At 40.0% G+C, this 19,216-nt stretch overlaps 1 protein-coding gene across 2 annotated transcripts in view; it reads left to right on the forward strand.

The window, feature by feature from the left end:
- Positions 1–19,216, forward strand: part of si:dkeyp-14d3.1 (transmembrane protein 132C) — a 188,917-nt gene that overhangs the window by 4,130 nt on the left and 165,571 nt on the right. Inside the window, exon 2 of one of the 2 annotated variants that reach the window (XM_042222791.1) lies at positions 14,719–14,820. The exons of the other annotated variant lie outside the window; for it this stretch is intronic. The gene's annotated coding sequence lies outside the window, so the exon portion shown is untranslated. The remainder of the gene's footprint in view (positions 1–14,718; positions 14,821–19,216) is intronic. 2 annotated transcript variants of the gene reach the window in all.

Raw genomic sequence — 19,216 nt, forward strand, 5'->3', positions numbered from 1 at the left:
CCCCCCCCCCTTCTCTCAAATCCAATTTGGCGTGGCTTGGGTGGTTTCCGTGGTTTCCCTTCATGGAAGGAGAAAGGAAAAGAAAATCACAGTAGTAGTTTGACATGAGCTGTGTTTAAACTTCCCGTGGTTTTCAGTTCCAACACTCGCGAGTGATTTATGCCATACGTTTGTGTGTCAAAATCTGCACCTTTGTTTGCTTAATGACCATTTTTTGAAGCACGCTGAGTAGGTGGACTGTCATCTAAATCCCTCGTACTGTTCTTTTACGCTCATTATACTTAAAGTGCGTGTGGGAGGCATGCAGCTTTCCAATCACTGAGTCGAAAGAGGGTTTTTGCCCCTGCAAGTTCAAAAACATCAGACTAATGTCCTGTAATATTTCCACAAAGCACATCTGCCCTGCTTAATTGGCTCTTTGTAACTGCTGTGATCTCGCATTCAATCAATTTTCATAATTTGGGGAGGCGAATGGTGGAAACCTGTGTAAAAGCTTTTAAAAAGAGGGGATGTGAATGTGCGATGAACATGCTGATGCTGTGTTTGTTTTCTTTCATCGGTGAATAGTTGAATAGTGTCTCTGTTGGCTAAGGTCACGGTGAGACCGTGTGCTCGACACTAAGAGTGGTGAAAACGAGGGGAAACTACAAACTGTTGCACTTATTTTTATTGTCAATAAAAGAATTTATCATTATTGACGGGCTAAAGCTGCATCGGTAACTAATTTAGGATTGAGCTAGTTGACATGCACATGACCTCGCTGACCCTTTGATAGTTCGCAGTGACAACAACAACATGTGTGAATTCCTGGTTGTCATTTTGCACCAGTATATCAATGTGGATGTTGAGATATTTGGCTGGAAAAGTATAAACTTTGTCCTCTTGCTAAAGGCGTTCTTGTATACTACTAAATCCAGAGGGTCATCAAATTCATCAGGATTCCTCCACTCGGATGTATTGTCATGCATTTGTTTACAGAATGTGGCTGTAATCCATCCTCTAGACATAACAATCAAAGGGATTACGACCAATTCATTAAGTACACCTATTCACCTTAATCATATGAAAGCAACTCAGTGCGTTAAGGCATGTAGATATGCGAAAGAGGATCTGCTGAAGTTCAAACTGAGCATCGGAATCGGGGAAGAAAAGTAATTTAAGTGGTTAGTCTGAGTATTTCAGAAACTGCTGATCTACAGGGATTTTCCTATACAACCGTGTCTAGGGGTTTATAGAAAATGGTCTTGAAAAGAGAAAACGTCTAGCATTTCTCTGGGTGAAAATGCCTTCTTGATGCCTGAGGTCAGAGGGGAATAGCCAGACTGCTTCAAGCAGATAGTGAGGCGCAGGAACTCAAACAGCCACTCATTAGAAGCAGGGCATACAGAAGAGCATCTCTGAACACAGATAGGCTACAGCAACAGAAGAATGCACCAGGTGTCGGTCATGACGGCTAAGAATAGAAAACTGAGGCTACAGTTCACACAAGATCACCGAAGTTGGACAGTAGAAGATTTAAAAACATTATCTGGTCCAACAGGTCTCGATTTCTATTGCAATGTTTGGATGGCAGGGTCAGAATTTGGTGTAAATATCCCAAATGCCTGGATCTGTCTTGTTTTCTATCAGCAGTTCAAGCTGTAATGGTGTGGGGGATATTTTTGTTGCACACATCGGATCTCTTAATACCAACTGATCATTGTTTAAATGCCACAGCCTTACCTGAGTATTGTTGTTGACCATTTATGACCACAGTGTACCTGTCTTCTGGTAATGGCAATGCGCAATATCGCAAAAATCAAACAATCTGAAATTGGTTTCTTGAACTTGACACTGAGTTTAAGAGCACTCAGATAGCCTCCACAGTCACCAGATCACAATCCGATAGAGCACCTTTGGGATGTGGTGGAACAGGAGACTCTTACCATGGAATCTGCAGCAACTGTGTGATGCTTTCACCTCAATATGAACCAAAATCTCTGAGGAATGTTTCCAGCACCTCGTTGAATCTGTGTCTTTAAGAAATAAGGCAGCTCTGAAGGCAAAAGGGAGTCCAACCTGGCATTAGCAAGGTGTAACTAAGAGGCTGGTGAGTGTAATCTCTCACCAGCTCCAAGAAGATACTTAACACATCCTCTAAAAATCTTCATTCATTCGCTTGGAAAAAAAAGTATTCAGTTCCTCTGTTCTCTAAAATGTTGTAAACAACAGCAAACATATGCCTCAATGTTGTAGGTTTACTCAGTGGGCTTTAATGCAAATGCAACAGGGTAATGTTACAAGACATTTTTAAACAATTTATGACTCTAAGGGTGCGAAGAAACTACCCCACAAGGTCTGCTCAAGCGTCTGAATACTATCATGATAGGACGTTTTATTCCTTGCAGATACCATCCCTTAGAATTCACAATGCATTTTCATTTTTCTACCGTAGCCCTGTCTCCTTACTGCAAATGTTGTTGCATCCTTTCATTGTAGGTGCATATTTTTATTCTACATGAAAGGGAAGGGGGAGAAAAAAATTTTTTTTGCACTATGTACGGTTATGTGAAAGCTCCTGAATCATGAGATATTCCGACACACCAGACCAAGAAGCTGATTATGTTATTATATTCAATGCATTAATAAAATTCCATCAGCCCAGGAGCATTTGGGGGGAGACAGCATCACACAATATTAGATATCTGTGTAATATATCCTGCATTAAGGCTTACACAATATGGACATGTTCAACAACTTCTTTGCAAGTGCAAATAGGAAATTGGGGAAAGAAGCAGAGATTTGCTCAGTTGTGGATATATATATATATCCACCAGACATTTATTATATGTACTTTTTATTATATGTACAATTTATTATATGTATTATATGTACTTTTTACTGTATTTTTTTTCTTTGTTTGTATAAAAACACTTCTGTAACTCTGGTTGGTTATTCATATTTGATTTGAATGCTCTCGGGCAGATGGCGGGACAAAAGCCTGTCACCATATCTGAGAGACTCTGGCTCTCGGTTGTACGCTGGGATGTCGCCGCCTATCAGATGCACCAGACCTTAATGCATTAGAGGCAATGATCTGACAGGTACATATTGTCAAGGCCCATTGACTTCTTTGTGGCGTAGCTGATTGATTGCTGAGATTATGTTAAAATAGGAGCCTGTGCGACTCTTTGTGATTCAGAGCGGTGTGCTCATGCAGCAGAATGCCGAACGGCGCTTTCCAAACTACCACAGAATTTTAATTTTAAAACATATTAGTTTTGTCCCTTGAGCAGTTCGTTCTGTTTTTGTATAATCACCGTAGTCTGTGGATGGAACAACACACGCCAGCAAGTTTGTTGTGCGCTCTCATCTGTGACACAAAACCAATATGAAGCTGCATGATGAATGAATTATGGTGGGTGACAGCACCTTTCATAATTTCAAACAAAAAGCCTGATATGAGCCTTTCTTTGGATAAATAAATAATAATAAAAAAATTAATCAGCATATTTATTATCTGTAAAGTTGTTCATGTTCCTCCTTTTCTCTTTAGCTTGACATTAGACAGTGCAGCGCCACGGTGACTAACTTTGACTAAAATTTAGTCAAATTTCAAAATAATGATACCGACAGCATGGATGTGACTAAAAGTCGCACATATTTTCCTGTTTTTCGTTCTCATTACTGACAGCAGTGACTTATAGTTGCTAAATGATTATTTATTGGCACAAAGGTGCTGTCGAGGGACTAAAAATGAGAAAATGCAGTTCAGAAATGTTAGATACAGTAGCTCAATTACAAAGTCACCCACTAGAGAAATATTACATAAACAGTGTTCACAGTGTGCATTCAAATTGGGGCAACTGGGGTGAAATAGAGTTTAAAGTCACTTTCAAATGTGTGGTGCTCATTAAATAAGTTGATTTTTTATTTTATTTATTTTTTTTTTTTGATGCTTTTGATTTTGAAGACAATCCTTCTACACACCAAAAAAAAGGAAAATTGCTCCACAGAATGATCATTTGTTCATGCACTGCAACTCAGTTAAATGCAAATGACCTGAAGTACACTTTGACCATTGTCTAGATGGTACTTGGTGTAATTGGAATGCCAACGTATGTGTGCGTCCCCAATCAGTCTTGACACAATCACTGCTTCCTAATCAGTGTGAAAGTAATGGCCACCTCGGAGTACAATCAGTGTACAAGTTAGTCTGGCAGGAGTGGCTGTAACTTAATGAAGCCCCTTGAGTGAACGGAGTCAGTGGAAGACAAGGAAAAGAAAAATTCCTTGACTTTATGGCTCTGGCAAAGATATTGATGTTCGGTGGCAGATGCAGCAAAGATGTATTTTCACGTGACGCTTTTCTCTTGCTGTCCAGAAGCCTGAGGTCTTCATGAAAGCCTAGGGCGATCATGAGAGTGGACAGTGAGCCGATGACGGGTGAGGGTTAGAGATGTCCAGTCACGGCGTAGAATTTGTGGCAATACTGAGTCATTGTTCCTTGTGGCACTCTGTGATGTCACCGCGGCCAACAGGGGCAAGGCTGGCTGTTGGCACATCCTGCAACGTGTTATCTGTGCCTGCAGATTCTCCTCTTAACCCCAAAGCCCTCAATTTCACACAAATTGGAAAGAGCCACACCAAGTGGAGACAGAATGACCCCAATGATAACGAAGGATTAGCCTATTTTTTTTTTTCAGTTTAATTCAAATTGGGAAAAAAACTGTATAGATTTATTAACGGACGACTGAATGCTGACTTTTCCAGCCGCTCGGAATTTTGATTAGTTGTCATATCTTTTTATTAACCCTGCATTGCTTTATGGATGGCAGTGTTGGTTGAATTGAAATATCTCACCGCATTGTTGAACAAACATTTATGTCGTGCTTATGACTGGACTTTCCACCCACAGCAGGTCACGCTCTTTTCTTGTTTGGTGAAACACAATTAGGTCCATAAGTATTTGGACAGCTTTATGATTAAATCAAGATGTGATTGAGGTGCAGAGGGGTTAAACAAAACTGTTCAGGAATTACAGACATTTTTCTCTATAATATAGATTTTTTATAGACGCAAAACTAATTGGACGATTGCATGGTGTTGCAGTTTCATGCCCATCCATGTGAGGCTTGTTCCCTTCAGTGAAACAACAAATTAAGGTGTTGTTTTGATTTGCAGATGTTTACTGGAATTTTATAAGCTGCAACTACATTGGGAGCGATTTTCTTGCAAGCTAACAGCTATAGGTAACCCTTACTACCAGGTCGTATGCCAAGCCCTGGTATTTTTCTAGAAGTTACACAATGCCATTAAGTGAGTGAAGCAAGAATAACTTAAAGTTTCCTCCATAAGAGACTTAGAGGTGAATTATGGTATGTGTAATGGGTTAGAAGTTTAAAAATGTAAGCTGGAGGCGCATTATTGACTGTGCTGAAGGTGAATAAAACTGTAGAATTGACCCTAAACTTTATTGGCAGGCCATGTAGAGAGGCTAATATTAGCTGTCTTTACCTCCTTTAAAAGCCCAGCAGCACTTTCTTTCTTTTTCTTTTTTTACAGCAGTATAAGGATAAGTGTAACATGGATTTTAATTTATAACACCATCATCCCACCACAAATCTCCCCACTGTTATGTGTGATCATTTTACAATGATCTTGTCAATTCCTTGTGTTACAACAGTAGCAAGCAGCTGCCTTCTCACTTCAACCTCCTCCACTTCCTGGCTCTGATCCACTGACAATGATGCAGGCCTTGATATGATTCGTTCTGAGGACATGCTCACTATTGCTTTGTATAAGCCAGAGATAAGTGTAAGTAATAAGCACTTTGCAAGTGTTCTTTTTTTCCTCTGCTGGGCTGCATTTGATTACTATTGCCGCCTTGTTTCATGCTGTTTTTGTGCATTCTCGCTGAACCTTGAAGATTGTAGTGTGAAGGCCCTGTAATTAGATGTTCTGGGAGCATGGCAACTGCTAAAATTCAGAGTGATGTAATCGGCACTCCATACTTAATTGCTCATGCCATGTGTAGGATGGTTTGTTTAACCTGCAATAGTAAAGGAACCGCATGTTTTCTTTGCCAACGGATGCTTTCCAGAATAAGTCTAAATATGGAATTTCACTGTCTGGTTGTATTTCTTACAGAATGTCTGTACCTAACACTTATATTGCTGTTACAGAATAAGTCTATTTTATCCTACAAACTGTGTTAGCCTGCATACTGGAAGCAACATTGCCTCTTCAATTATATGCATGCCAAAAAATTTATTGTAGCTGATGTGGGCTCCCTTTAATTAAGAGGTGGGAGTCTCTCATTGTGCTTTAACATGTGCACCATCAACTTATAGCAGAGAAAACTTATATTACAGTCAGATTTACAGACAGATTGGTGCTGGTCTGTTGTGTTGAAGAGAGAGCTGAGTGTAAAGGTAAGCTTCAGATTTACTTCTGGATTTATGTTCCTATCTTCACCTATGTGCAACAGCTGTGGGTAGTGACCGAAAGAAGAAGATTGGGAATTAGAGTAGCAGAAATGAGCTTTTTTCAAAGGGTATGTCGGGTCAGTTATAGAGATAGGGTGAGGAGTCCGACCTTTCGGGATCGGCTTGGAGTAGAGTCGCTGCTCCTCAGCATCAAAAGGAGCGAGGTGATGTGGCTTGGGAATCTGTCTACAAAGCCTCTTGGATACATCCAAAACACCTAGTAGCTGAGGTCCATTTACTACTGGGAGAGACCATACCTCTGGGCTACCTTGTAAATACCTTGGTATTCCCCCCCGGATGAGCTGGAGGAAGTGGTTGGGGAAAGGGAAATGACATGGGTTTCAAATGGAAACAGCCATAGCTAGAAGTAGCCATCAGATGATGGGTAGACTGTGGTCATTAAGGGATGGACATGGTCAGCAACAATACTCAGATACTGGTGGTTAATCAATACTCAGTTGGTAGTAAAAAGCCCAAAATGTGCCAAGAAAATATTTTTCACTCCAATACCAGCATGAAGCATTGATACAAGATAGATCCATGCTTTTATGTCACTCATCCTATCATCATTGATCATCATCAATGTCGCAACAAAACTCGAGACTCATCACAGCAGGCAGATTTTCTAATCTTCTACTGTCCAGTTTTGGTGAGCTGACGTGGATTGGAACCTTAGTTTCCTAACAGGAAAGTGGCACCCAGTGTGTTCTTCTGCCGCTTCAAGGTTTCACATGTGGTGCATCCAGAGACGCTTTGCTACCTCGGTTGTAACGAGTGTTTGTTTTTTTCCTGTCGGGTGAAAGTCTAACCAGTCTCCTCTGATCTCTGGTATCAACAAGGCCTTCCACTTACTCGATATTTTGTCTTTTTGGACCATCCCCTGTAAACCATAGAGATGGTTTTGTGGGAAGATCCCAGCAGATCAATAGTTTCTGAAATACTTAGACCAGCCTGGCCTCTTGCAAAACCACTTAAATCACTTTTCTGTCAGCTTCTCATGCCTGAGTTGATCTTCAGCAGGTAGTCTTGGCCATGTCTATTTGCCTGATGCATTGAGCTGCTGCCATATGATTGGTTGATTATTTCATTACACCAATGAGGAGTTGAAAAGGTGTACCTAATGAAGGTACATCTGGGTGTATGTGCCATGATGGTTCGCCATCTTGACGGCAACCAGGTAGTTTTGAAACAAAAGTAAAAAGTAGCAGGAAAAGTACAACATAAGTAGAACGCACAAAACAATTGCACACGGCAAGTCTTGTACTATCTAGCTTTTTTTTTTTCATAGCTGGAAACCAATGTCAAAAGAAATTTTCAGGATATGGCCTGCAGATCGACAAAGGCAAGTCGAGTGAGAAATATGTCAGAAAGTATATGGTGAGCTGACCAGCAGATAGGTGGGCTGATCTCTGAGACATAAGCCTCTTGCGAATAAAAACAGATGAGAACTGAAGAATCATTTGGTCTTGCTGCAATATAACACAGTAAACTAAGCCCTAAGACAAACACTAAGAAAGTGAAAAGTTGAGCTCCTTTCTCACTCAAAAGCATACACAGGACATAAAACCTGAAAGCATAAGGAGAATTCCATCAATTATTTGATAAGGGATCTAGAGTCGCAGACAATTTCACAGAAGAAACTGGGAAGTGAACTTGTGATTTATTTTTGCTATACCGCTTCATGTTCTGAGAAATAGAGCCATGCTCTAACGACTGGGCGGCGGCAATACATAAAGCTCCAGGAACCCAGTGCAGAAGCTGAGTTTAATCATATTAATGGCATTGGTATGACCAAATCAAGTGTGCACGTTTACACGCATTCTCCTACATGTCTGCTTTTATCTGCTGATAGCACTCTTTCCTGAATCCACAAATAAAAGCAGCGACATTCCAGCCTGCTCTGAGGCTGCCGTCTATTTAATTAGGTAATAATCATTTTGTTTGAACGAGACCCAGCGTAAACAATTACAGCTACAGGTAGAATCAAGTCTTGATTCATTATTCGGCAAACTGAGTCATGATGTACAATATGAACAACTAAATGAAAAACAACACAAAACCTTAAAAAAGGGCCACGGCACGCCGGCAAAACACCATTGTTCCAAAAGCAATATTTGCTTGTGGTGTTTTGAATGCCCAGATTGTTTTACTCCTATAGTGATCTGGCAACTGCGAAAGCCAGAAAATAACCCAGTCAGTTTGTTAGCCAGGGGACTGTTGCTTATGTTCCATTCGGGGCTTTGTTTTGCTTTGTTTTCTTTTCTTTGCGTTCGCTCTCTGCTTGTTGCTCAAGAAAGGTTTGTGGTTAGGGGTAAAATATACCCCTTCACAACCTTAAACCTGCAAGTTAAAAAAAATTACACTCACCTAGGGGATTTAAATTCAATGCCAAGGGACTCTTTACTTCCTGATAAAACCTGTGCACAGCAGCACTGCTAAATAGCATGTTTTTTTGCTGTTTTTTTTAAGTGAACCACTTAATTCATGAAGGGGAAACAGGCGTGTCAAAAAGGATGCAGTTAGACAGCCTGTTTTAGCCCTGCAAGTGCTCTAACCTCAACTGTCTTATAGATGAGCGACTCAGGAGAAGTAACCCAGAAAGTTGATAAGGAATAGGTGATAACATGCTCCTCTACTTCCAAAGAGGATGCAGCTTGTGAAATGCTGTTTATGCATTTTCTATGTCACAATGAATCACAGGTATAATATTTCTGTTTATATATATACAAATGCGTCCTGGTTAGTTCTGAGCTTAATGAGTCAGCCAGCTGTCCAGAGCCAAAGGACAAAACGTTCAGAGCACATGTTGGCTTAATGACAAATCTAAATGGCACAGAAAGGTCTCTTTAGAGAATATGGTCACATTGTAGATGACTGCCATTCTCATGCATTATTCATCACCCCCAAAAGAATAGCTTGGATGAACTAGATAAGTAAAGTATGTGTAATAATTTCGAGGATTAATTGAATATGCTGAGGGGCACCTTTTGCTTTACGTTCCTTTTTTCAGTAACAGTGTTTCATAATGCTGGCTGCTTAACAATGGAAAAAAACCCATAAAATAAAATAAATAACAACAACAAAAAGCGACACTTTTGCTCAGACCATTGAGGATTAATTCAAAGCGACTTTTAGTTTTGCCTCTAGAGCAACTCTGCATCCGAGAAATGTTTGTAGAATTAAAATTATAATTAGTTTCTATTTCTCCAACACATTAGAAAGCCCACTTTTTTTGTAGCTGGCTTAAGAGGAATCGTCTAGTCTTCCTGGATTCCTGCACACTAGCCGGGAGTGCAGACTGGGTTGATGTCAATCACTGAAATAAAGTTTAGCTTGGCAGCTCTACGGGGAGGCTTTGAAACAAAATGTACCCCGTGTTGCTGATTTCGAAATATTTCTTTAAAACAAACAGATTTTTTTTCCAGTGGTGTGAAAACCCTCTGCTTTTCCCTCTGATCTTGTCTGAAATAGAAACATTTCTCTCTCCCCCCCAGTCACTTTAATGGCTTTCTTTCCCTGGTCCCAAATAGAGCAATTTGTTCATGAAGTTAGTTCCTGCTTTGACAGGTTTTAGGTTAAACTGCAGATTTAAAGCCAGTCCATCTGAGGCGGCAATAAAAGCTCTTTTGAAAAGGGAATGAGGCAGTTTGGGGTGAATGGACACTTCTTATAAAGAAAAAAAGAGAACATGGATTAACAGTTTCAGAGTTAATGCAATATAACACACTCTAGCACTGACCTTGCTGTATGTATAGTACAGCAATTTGCATACTGCACTGCATAGGAAAAAAAGTGATATTCAGAGAAATATAACAGAGGTGTAAATGAAGGAAGTGTACTTACTGCCATAATTCAATGTGTTATTTGGTTGGCTTTGTCTATGACCCTCCGTATGGCTTAACATAACTTGTGCAGCACTGAGATAGGCAGAAACGAGGGACCTTGAGCAGTTGCCAGAGGTGGAAAGGCAAAGATAGAGAGTCACATGGCATCTGTGCAGAGTGGAGCATGAACCACTGCTGCAGCTGTGAGATCCTGAACTAATCAGGACAGATGATTAGTCATCACTACATTGCATACGTTTCTCTGCATTAAACACTCACAAGCCAGAATTAATATGTAGAGTAACTGTTCAGTACACACTGTCTACAAACTGTCAGATCTCTGTGACGGAGGTTGACAGCAACACTCGAACAAACAGGACAGATGGTTCAGCGCAGTCCGTGGTGCAACGTGAGATTTCTGTCTTTCAAAAGATGCACTTTGACTTAAAGTTTGCAGTTGTTTTCCCTCAGTTCACACACAGTTTAACTCTAATTGAAATGGAAACCATTGGATTTTTCTGTGCATGTATCTGTGTATTCGTTTAATTGACAGCGACGTGATGTTGAGAGCTAGGCTGTGTTTTCAGCATAGTGTTAGTTCTTGCCCTCGGGATCAGTTTCAGGCAGCAATCTAAGCAGATCAGCTGATCTCAAAGCCAGCCCGCATCATTTGAGGGCTCAGCTGATATACCTTTGCTCATCCTGCCACATGGTCGGATGAACTGCTTCTGCCTCAGTGTTTTGGCCAGCACCCATGCTGGTTTTTGAAGGCAAAGTCATCATATTTGGAAGAGAGTGGAGTTAAGCATGGTTAGTTAGCTGAATTCACAAACTGAACAGGTGCAACACACAATGCTGCTAATTAATATTAAGATAAAAATGATAGATAAAAGATAAAGTAATCAAATTTCACTAAAACAGAAGCAAAACTTTCTTGGTTAGACGTCCAGTTAAGTTGCTTGAATTAGCTGAAGTGACGTCCAAGAGAAAGTAATTGGTTTTAGTATCCCAGCAGCTGGACACTTATTTTAAATCTTACTAGTGTGCAAATGAGAGCCAGTACTGTGCAAAAGTCTTGACTCACCCTTCATTTCTTTATGTTTTGATAGGAAATTTGGAAGGAGATGTAGAGATTTATTGAAGCGTGCAAACATACATGGAAATACAGTAAACAAAGCAACAACAAAAAAAATGTTTGTTGAGTTCTAACAAGCTCAAAAGTCAGTATTTGTCATGACCACATTCCTTATTCAACACAGCCTGAAGTCTCTTAGGCAGCTTTCTTGTCATTTCTTTAGGTAGTGTTCAGGAATAGTCCTCCTGGCTTCTTGAAGGACATTCAAAGCTATTCTTTAGATGTTTCTGCTTTTTGTTCCATTCTGTTAGCATTACCTGGTTTGGTAGAAAAAAACCTGTTTTCTATATTCAAACAAATTTGGAGTGTTTCATTGTGGCTGGATTTTCTTTTAAAATAAATGCAACCTTGTCAGAAAATCCAAATGTACTACTTTTCAAGTTTGAGAGGAAGCAGTGTTGTATGAGGAGAAACCTAAACATTCAGAGACGCTAGGCTACAAAACTCTTTCAATGAATGGATTTTGGAAGAAAACCTTCTGTCTGTACTGATTTAATTAACTTGTGGATTTTCATATCATCTTAAGGTTCCAAGCAAACACCCATTTAAAGCCCTGAGGTTTTGGCTTGAACAAATTTTAAGTATCAACAGTTCACCGTGAGATCTTTTTGAGTGGATTGTGGTTGAGCTTTAAAGTTATATTTGCTGGATTTTTAAAACTTTTTATTGATATATCTTAACCCTGAGAGGTGAAAAGCGTGTTTTGGCTTGATTCTCACCAACTATCATTTTCCTTTTTTTTTCTTTTTTTTTAACAGAGGCAGCCTCTCATTCCTCCCACTCATCAAAGAGGCATAGTACTTCATTTTCATACTGCAGTATCACAGACAGGCGTCAACACCCATAATCAATCACCATTGCTTGTGTGGAAAATTCCATTAATTGGCTTTTCTTTGGTCGCCTGATTTCGTGTAGTGTTAACATGATCACACTTTGAGAGGAAATTCTGCCTGGAGTAAAAAAATCGCTCGGCTAATTGTGCCCAGTCCTATTTGCTGTGTAATTGCTATATCACTTTTACCCTCGCTGTGCTATCTTCAGTTGCTGGCCAGAAAGTCTTTGTTGGATTTGTGTCCGCTTGTTTTTCTACCTCAACATTAGATGTTCCTCCGCACTTACAAAGAAGCCGACTGACTCTTCCCTGTGAGTGCCTCTGTAGTTAGCCTGATTTACGATATCGCTCCGCAATAAAGGCCTGTGTGAGGGGGAAAGATTCATTAAGGAGCCCAGTTTATGTTTCGGAGAACTCCGGAGGGACCGTGGGAATACTGATTGGCACACAGATGTGCACTTGTCTCATCCCCCCAACCAAAGCCAAAAGCTCTCAGCCCCTTTCCCCTTGCACCATGTGCACTGGATTGCACAAAGGAGGTGCTGTTTGCTGCCTGCAGGATGCCTGGGATACTCAGAGTTCTTGCCACTCAAATTTGCACTCTCCTGCTGTGATAGGACTATTCCAGACGTATCAGACCTGCTCGCAGCACCTGGAGGCCCTTCTCAGCATCCTTTAATGACATCCCCACTGACCTTCCCAGCCACTAGCAGCACGACCTATTTGGGTTCATCTCTTCCATCCACAACTTTACCAAATAGGCCAGCGGGCACGGCATTGCAGTGTTTACTCTTCATCGGTCAATACTCTTTAATCCCCAAGATGAGGCTTTCTCTCATGAACTCAAAATAGCTCATCCTCCTCCCCAGTGAAGCCACAGGCCCATTACTCTTTATTAGCTCTTAGCGTCTTAAATGTGGCCATCCATTAGAGGAGTGGCAACAAACATCCCCAACTGATCAAGCTCAGTAAGCTGGCAGGACACACACAGACCGATACGCATTCGCTAATTTAAACTGACCCTTAATCAGGAATAATTATTGTGGAATGAAACAGCTTGTGTCCAAGATAAAGAAGACTCAACTGCACAGCATCGTCCCTGTGAAGATTCCCAAACTTTCCGCGGTCTCCATACCTCCCTACCCCATGACTCTTGCTTACCAGCTCGGTAGGCTCCACAGACCTCTGCCTGAATGATTTCTTTTCTATGGAGGATGACATGGAGTAATACCATACTGTGTCATATATTGATTCTTCTTCCAGTCCCTCTTTCTTGAATTTCGTAGCGGCTCAAAAGCATAAATCATCTGCAAATGATCCTCGAAGGAAATATTGTATTTATTATTCTTGACGCATCGTCACAAATTCAATAAGCCTTATTAATTGAACATGGTGAGAAATATGATGTGGGTAATTCAATGGGACTAGAGAGCTTTCTCTCATCCCTCATATTTAAGACTGTCCTGTTTGGCATTCAGGGCAAAGTCCAGGAATGATTCAGGGTCACAGCGAGGGTCAGGGAGAGTGTAATCTTAAGCCTCGACAACCGCTCGTTTTTGTGATGTGATTTACTGTTTTTTGTTTGTTTGTTTTTTTGTGGAAAACCACATGAAGGCCACCAGCACCAGAAACCCTTTTGTATTTCACTCTTGTGTGAGGGATGATTAAAACGCAAGCACAGTAACACCAACTTCTCTGTTGCTCTATTCACTGTTGTTCAGTATTTCTGAAGCTTTCTGTCCTTGCTTCTTATTTCTTTTTCTTCTTGACATGTTTGACGAAGCCGAAATACAAGCAAGGCCAGGCATCCAGGCAGCCATTCAATGCTATGTCCACCCATATTATTACAGCCAGAAGTGGGCAGCAGGGACATGGCCTCACCTTTTCTGGTGCCCTCTATTGTGGCTCTTCATTTTCTCAGTCTCTGCAAGTGTGAAAGCTGCTCTCCGCTCCGCTACTCCTATTCCGGCTCTACATATCCTAGCATGAGCCCCAGTGGAAGGATGAGTGAGTTTGTATGAGGCGAGGTATAGGCAGGGTGCTGCTTGGCTAGTTAGAGCTCATCTGGGACCTGGTTTCTTACCTCTGCACAGCCATGCAGAGAGAAAAACCCTTTCCACTGGTCACCTTAGAAACTAGGAACGTAAGGTGACTGTAAGTGCAAGAGTGGCATCAGATAAGTGACAGCCAAAGCAACTGGAACTAAAGGTTTTTTGGAAAGCTACCACATGCCGTGTGTCGCTCACTGCCTCAGAAACTAGATTGTACGGGAAGTAGACCAGTTCAAAGATCATTAATCATTTTCCTATGACTGAATTAAGGATTTTTGTCCAACATTAAGTTTATACCAAGCCTTGAGGATTCATTAATTGAATAAATAAATCTTCAATTTCATGGATTTTTAGTCGCATTTTGCTCAAAATTCTTGCTAAAGTTTTTTTTTTTTTTTTTTAAATCCAGGCAGGATGAAAGAGGTTAACTAACTCGCGTACAGAGGAGGATTGTCATCACCAAAGCGATGCATACCTAGAACCTGATCACCTACTCACGAGCAGACAAAAGGTGCTTTTATAATTTCCAATTAAAAACTCGAAGAGAAAAAAGGGATTCAGACATTAGAATTTAGAAGGCACTCTGTCTCAGCATAATGTGGGCAATCCTTTTACAATTTAATGCCACACAATGGAGAAATTTAATTATAAATGATGTGGATCATGAAGTGTGTGCTGAAATAGACATTTTTCTCAGTTGAATTATCATGATTTTTCTTTGTCTTTGCATTTTTTCCACCCGCTGAAACTTGTGCGTATCTCTCTTACCCCCAACCTGGAGAAAGAAGAAAGAAAGATGATTTGCAAATTTTATGTCTTTCTGCATCAACATAACAATTCCAGGAGCGCAGTCACAGTACTGATACTCTAATAGCGAGAGCACGCTGTAATTAATGTGTGAAGCTTTTACTGTAATGTTTTACAACATTATTTCCATTCAGTTTTTTTTTCTTCTGACCAAAAGCTGGAAAATGTGGAAATTACTCTTTCTGTGGCCTACTCACCGAGTCAGGGTTATAGTATTACTCCACTTCATGACATAAAAACCATTAAAGAAGACCTTACTGGAGTCTTCTTTTTTTAAAGGTTTATTAAAGTTCATTTGTAGTGCTTCCTGTGACTGTCACAAAATACAGGAAGAATAATAGAAGTTTTAAAAGCTGAAGCCAAAATCCAGCGGGGGGATTAAACTTCTAAAAAATAAAAACCCTAAGATATTAATCCTGCTGTCACGTCGACACTGATTGCCTGTCCTTAATAGAGGGAGAATTGAGTTTTCTGATGGTGCTTAAGGGTTTATTTCCATCAGCAAAACTCATCAAAACAGTGAGAGAAACCAATCATTTTTTTTTAAAGTTACTTGAGAATGATTGCGCGTGATAAGCATCTTAAAATTGTAATATTGTGCAATTCTTATATTGCGTAGCGTTGAAAATAACGGTTGCACTTTATGAGCTCGGCTTGTCTGAAATGTTGATGATGAACCTCCAATTCATGGTTAGCATTTACTAGCAAGCTAAATGGTTACGCTGGTCCGTTAGAAGCGACTCTTTTAACACGAATTGATTGAATTGACGAAGTTAGCCCGACATCCTCACAATCAACATCAGTGTAGTTTGACACTTATGGACTGTTTTCATCTGTGTGACTGCAAAAGTGGACTGAGCCATTAACCTTTGAAAGGCGGCAGGCTGTTAGATACAACCAGCTCAGTTATGCAGTTGTCTTTTCAGGAAAAGTTGGCATGCTGTGCTAATAATTATGAATGATTTTTTTTTTTTTTTTAATTAAAGCTTTTTTGAAGTTCCTGCTTTTGTTGGGTTCTCAGAGATGTAGCTGATAAAAAGTTTGCTAAAAGATTTCCTCTGAATTTTGAATGTGGAACGTTTACTCCACTGGAACTGCAGTACCTGCTACACTATATATTGCTGTATCAAGTCTAGCCTCTGTTGCAAAGTGGGGAAATAGTGGGTGGAAAGTTGGTGACAGAAGGAGCTGCAGCTTGGAGAGGGCCCACACAGACTCCAAAAGAATTACTTTGTTTAAAAGGCAGTGCCTTAAGCAATGTTCTCTCAGGGTCCAGATATCTGAGTCAAATCCCTGCTGCACAAAAAAACAAAGCACTACTAGAGTTTGAGTAGGGTTGTACTGTTCAATTTCTCCTCCCTGGAACAAAGGAGCGAGTGATTCATCTTAAAATAGCTTTGTATGATTTATTAATTCCGATCCATGACACAGGCTTGCTGATTCTCATTATTTTGGATTTGGGTTAGAGATTTACAGACTTTATTTGGCTTGAGGTAGAATTATTTTCCAGTTTATGAATTCATTGTCAGTTTTCAGGCACCGGTCCTAAACAAGGTTTGCATGCTTATGTTTACACAGGGTGACATAGCATAAGCACTGCAAACAGTTGTGGTTTAACAAAGATGTTACCCTACATGTGGCACGCAACTGATCTCGAGTGTTTAATGCAGATATACAAAGGTCCTAGATTTTATTGCATTTCCATAATTTTATGTCCTATTTCATCCTCTCCACCAGACTAACTAATTTAGTTAATGCAGAAGTCTTTGTTTTTAATCATACAGAATTCTTGGTAAGCTTGCTCAGTTGTTTAAAGCTTTCTTTTTTAACGCGTTATATCATTTTATTCAGAAGCTCTTCTACTTGTAATTTGCTTGTAATAATGATCCATCTTGTCTGGCATTACCAAGAGCAGCCTTACTGAAGATTAACTGAATCACTTAACCTTTAGTACCCTTTTCCCCAAAAGACCTGCAGTGCTATATTAAATGTAAATAAAACCAAATTCAATATTGTTCAAATGAAACCCTGTATTTAACACAAAAAAAAGAACAGAGAAAATAGATCAATATTTGAAACTGGGACATTTTATTGTCATGCTTTAAAGAAAGTCGACCCTTTTTCAAATTTCTTTTTTATGTATGAGGAAATTAAAAAAAAACTAAACAAAAAAAAAGAACAAGCTGGTGCTTTTTTGAAATAGGTAAAGACAATCTCAGAAGAACAACACACACTTACTGCTTCCATATGAATTAAGAGGGGAAATAGCATCCAGATTCTGATAAAGGCACTTAATTAACAAGCATGATTATCTCTATCAAAGTTGAAGTTTGGACATTTTGCTGGTCTGAAGCGTTCAGGTGTGTGTTAAAACAATGCCAAGAAGGAGCGACGTCAGCAGCAATTGTTGCTGCCAATCAATCTGGGAAGTGTTTTAAGGCCATTTCCAAACAATTTAAAGTCCATCATCCTACAGTGATAAAGATTATTCACAAGTGGAAAGAATTCAAGACAGCTGCCAATCTGTCCCAGGAGGGGACATCCCAGCAAATTCACCCCAAGGTCAGACTGTGCAATACTCAGAGAAACTGTCAAAAAACCAAGAGGCGCATCTCAGGCTCTACATGTAAATGTTACATTTATCAGAGTGCGATTAGAAAAAGACTGACTAATTATAGCTTGTTTGTAAGGGTTACAGAAGAAAGCCCAGCAGCATGGTTTAGGCTAACAGAGCTGCATCTGATCTAACCATTAGACAATGTCCTTTGGACAGACAAGATGAAAATGGAGATGTTTGGCCATGATGTTTGGATAAAACCAATCACAGCATATCAGCATAAACACCTCATAGCAGCTGTCAGCACGGTGGTGGAGGGGTGAGGATTTGGGCTTATTTTGCAGCCACCGTACCCGGGCAGCTTGCAGTCATTGAGTTGACCGTGTAATCCTGTGTATACCAAAGTATTGTAGAGCCAAATGTGAGGCCATATGTTTGACAACTAACATTTGAGGAGATTTGAATGTTATTGCAGAAACACAATAAAGATTTCTGGCTTCTTCACCTACTTCCAAGGTGCTTAGAGAAGAGTCAAAGTCTAAAGAGGCTGAAGCTCCAGAAGAACAAGGTTATTACTTGATAAATTAGTTTTAACCAACAGTCTTGATCAGAGCCATCACCATAATCGGACATGAGACAGAACAACGATCCCAAGCACAGCAGCAAATCTAGACCAAGATGACTGAAAAATAAAATAATTAAAGTTAGACGTCAACACAGCTGAACTGCTGTTGGAGGACTTTAAGAGAGCTGTGTATAAATGCTGAAGTAAGGTTGTAAAGAAGAGCGGACGGAGACGTCTGTATAATCATATGAGAGACTGACTGAGGCCAACGCTTCAAGTGAAGTTTCTAAATGTAGTTCTACGAGTAATTGAATCATGGGGTGTACAGTCATGGCCAACGGTAATTTTTTTATTTATATGGCAATAAAAGGTTTGGAAGCATATGAAATCCTTATCATTGCTCTTCACTGATAGAAGTAAAAATGTATAATTTAATTAAAAACTAAAGTGCATGAAAAACAAACACTGTCATGGCTGTGCTTAGGTTTTCACTGCCTCTGCATTTTGACTTAGATTTAAGGTAATATTGTTGTTCATCTGGACTTGTATGTAATATTTTTATTATGTCATGGAAACCCATGTGTAACAGAACCACGGCAGACCCGATGACATTACAATGCTTTTCAGCATATTTTATTTACACTTATCACACAGTTGCTGTATACACAACTCAGTCATCTGCAGCTCACAGCCCAACAGGACAGGACCCAGTACAGATTTTAAAGCCGGCGGGGCATGATTGCAGACCACACCCCGCCACACCACGTAAACCTTGAATCTAACAGGTATACCTTCTTTTGACTATGACTGAGTGGCTGTTGCAGAATAACATATGCTGCTATTAAGATGATGACTTTTCCAGAGAACGCTGTTCTTATTTCAGCATTCAAAAATTTAAATGGGGTTAGGGGGAGTACCTAGCTCCTAAACCTCTTAAAAGAAGAAATAATGCAAGACATGATTATAAAATGATCATTT

The sequence above is a fragment of the Haplochromis burtoni genome, unplaced genomic scaffold, assembly GCF_018398535.1.
Source record: "Haplochromis burtoni strain Fernald_Lab_line unplaced genomic scaffold, NCSU_Asbu1 Contig_95, whole genome shotgun sequence".
NCBI classification, from domain to species: domain Eukaryota; kingdom Metazoa; phylum Chordata; class Actinopteri; order Cichliformes; family Cichlidae; genus Haplochromis; species Haplochromis burtoni.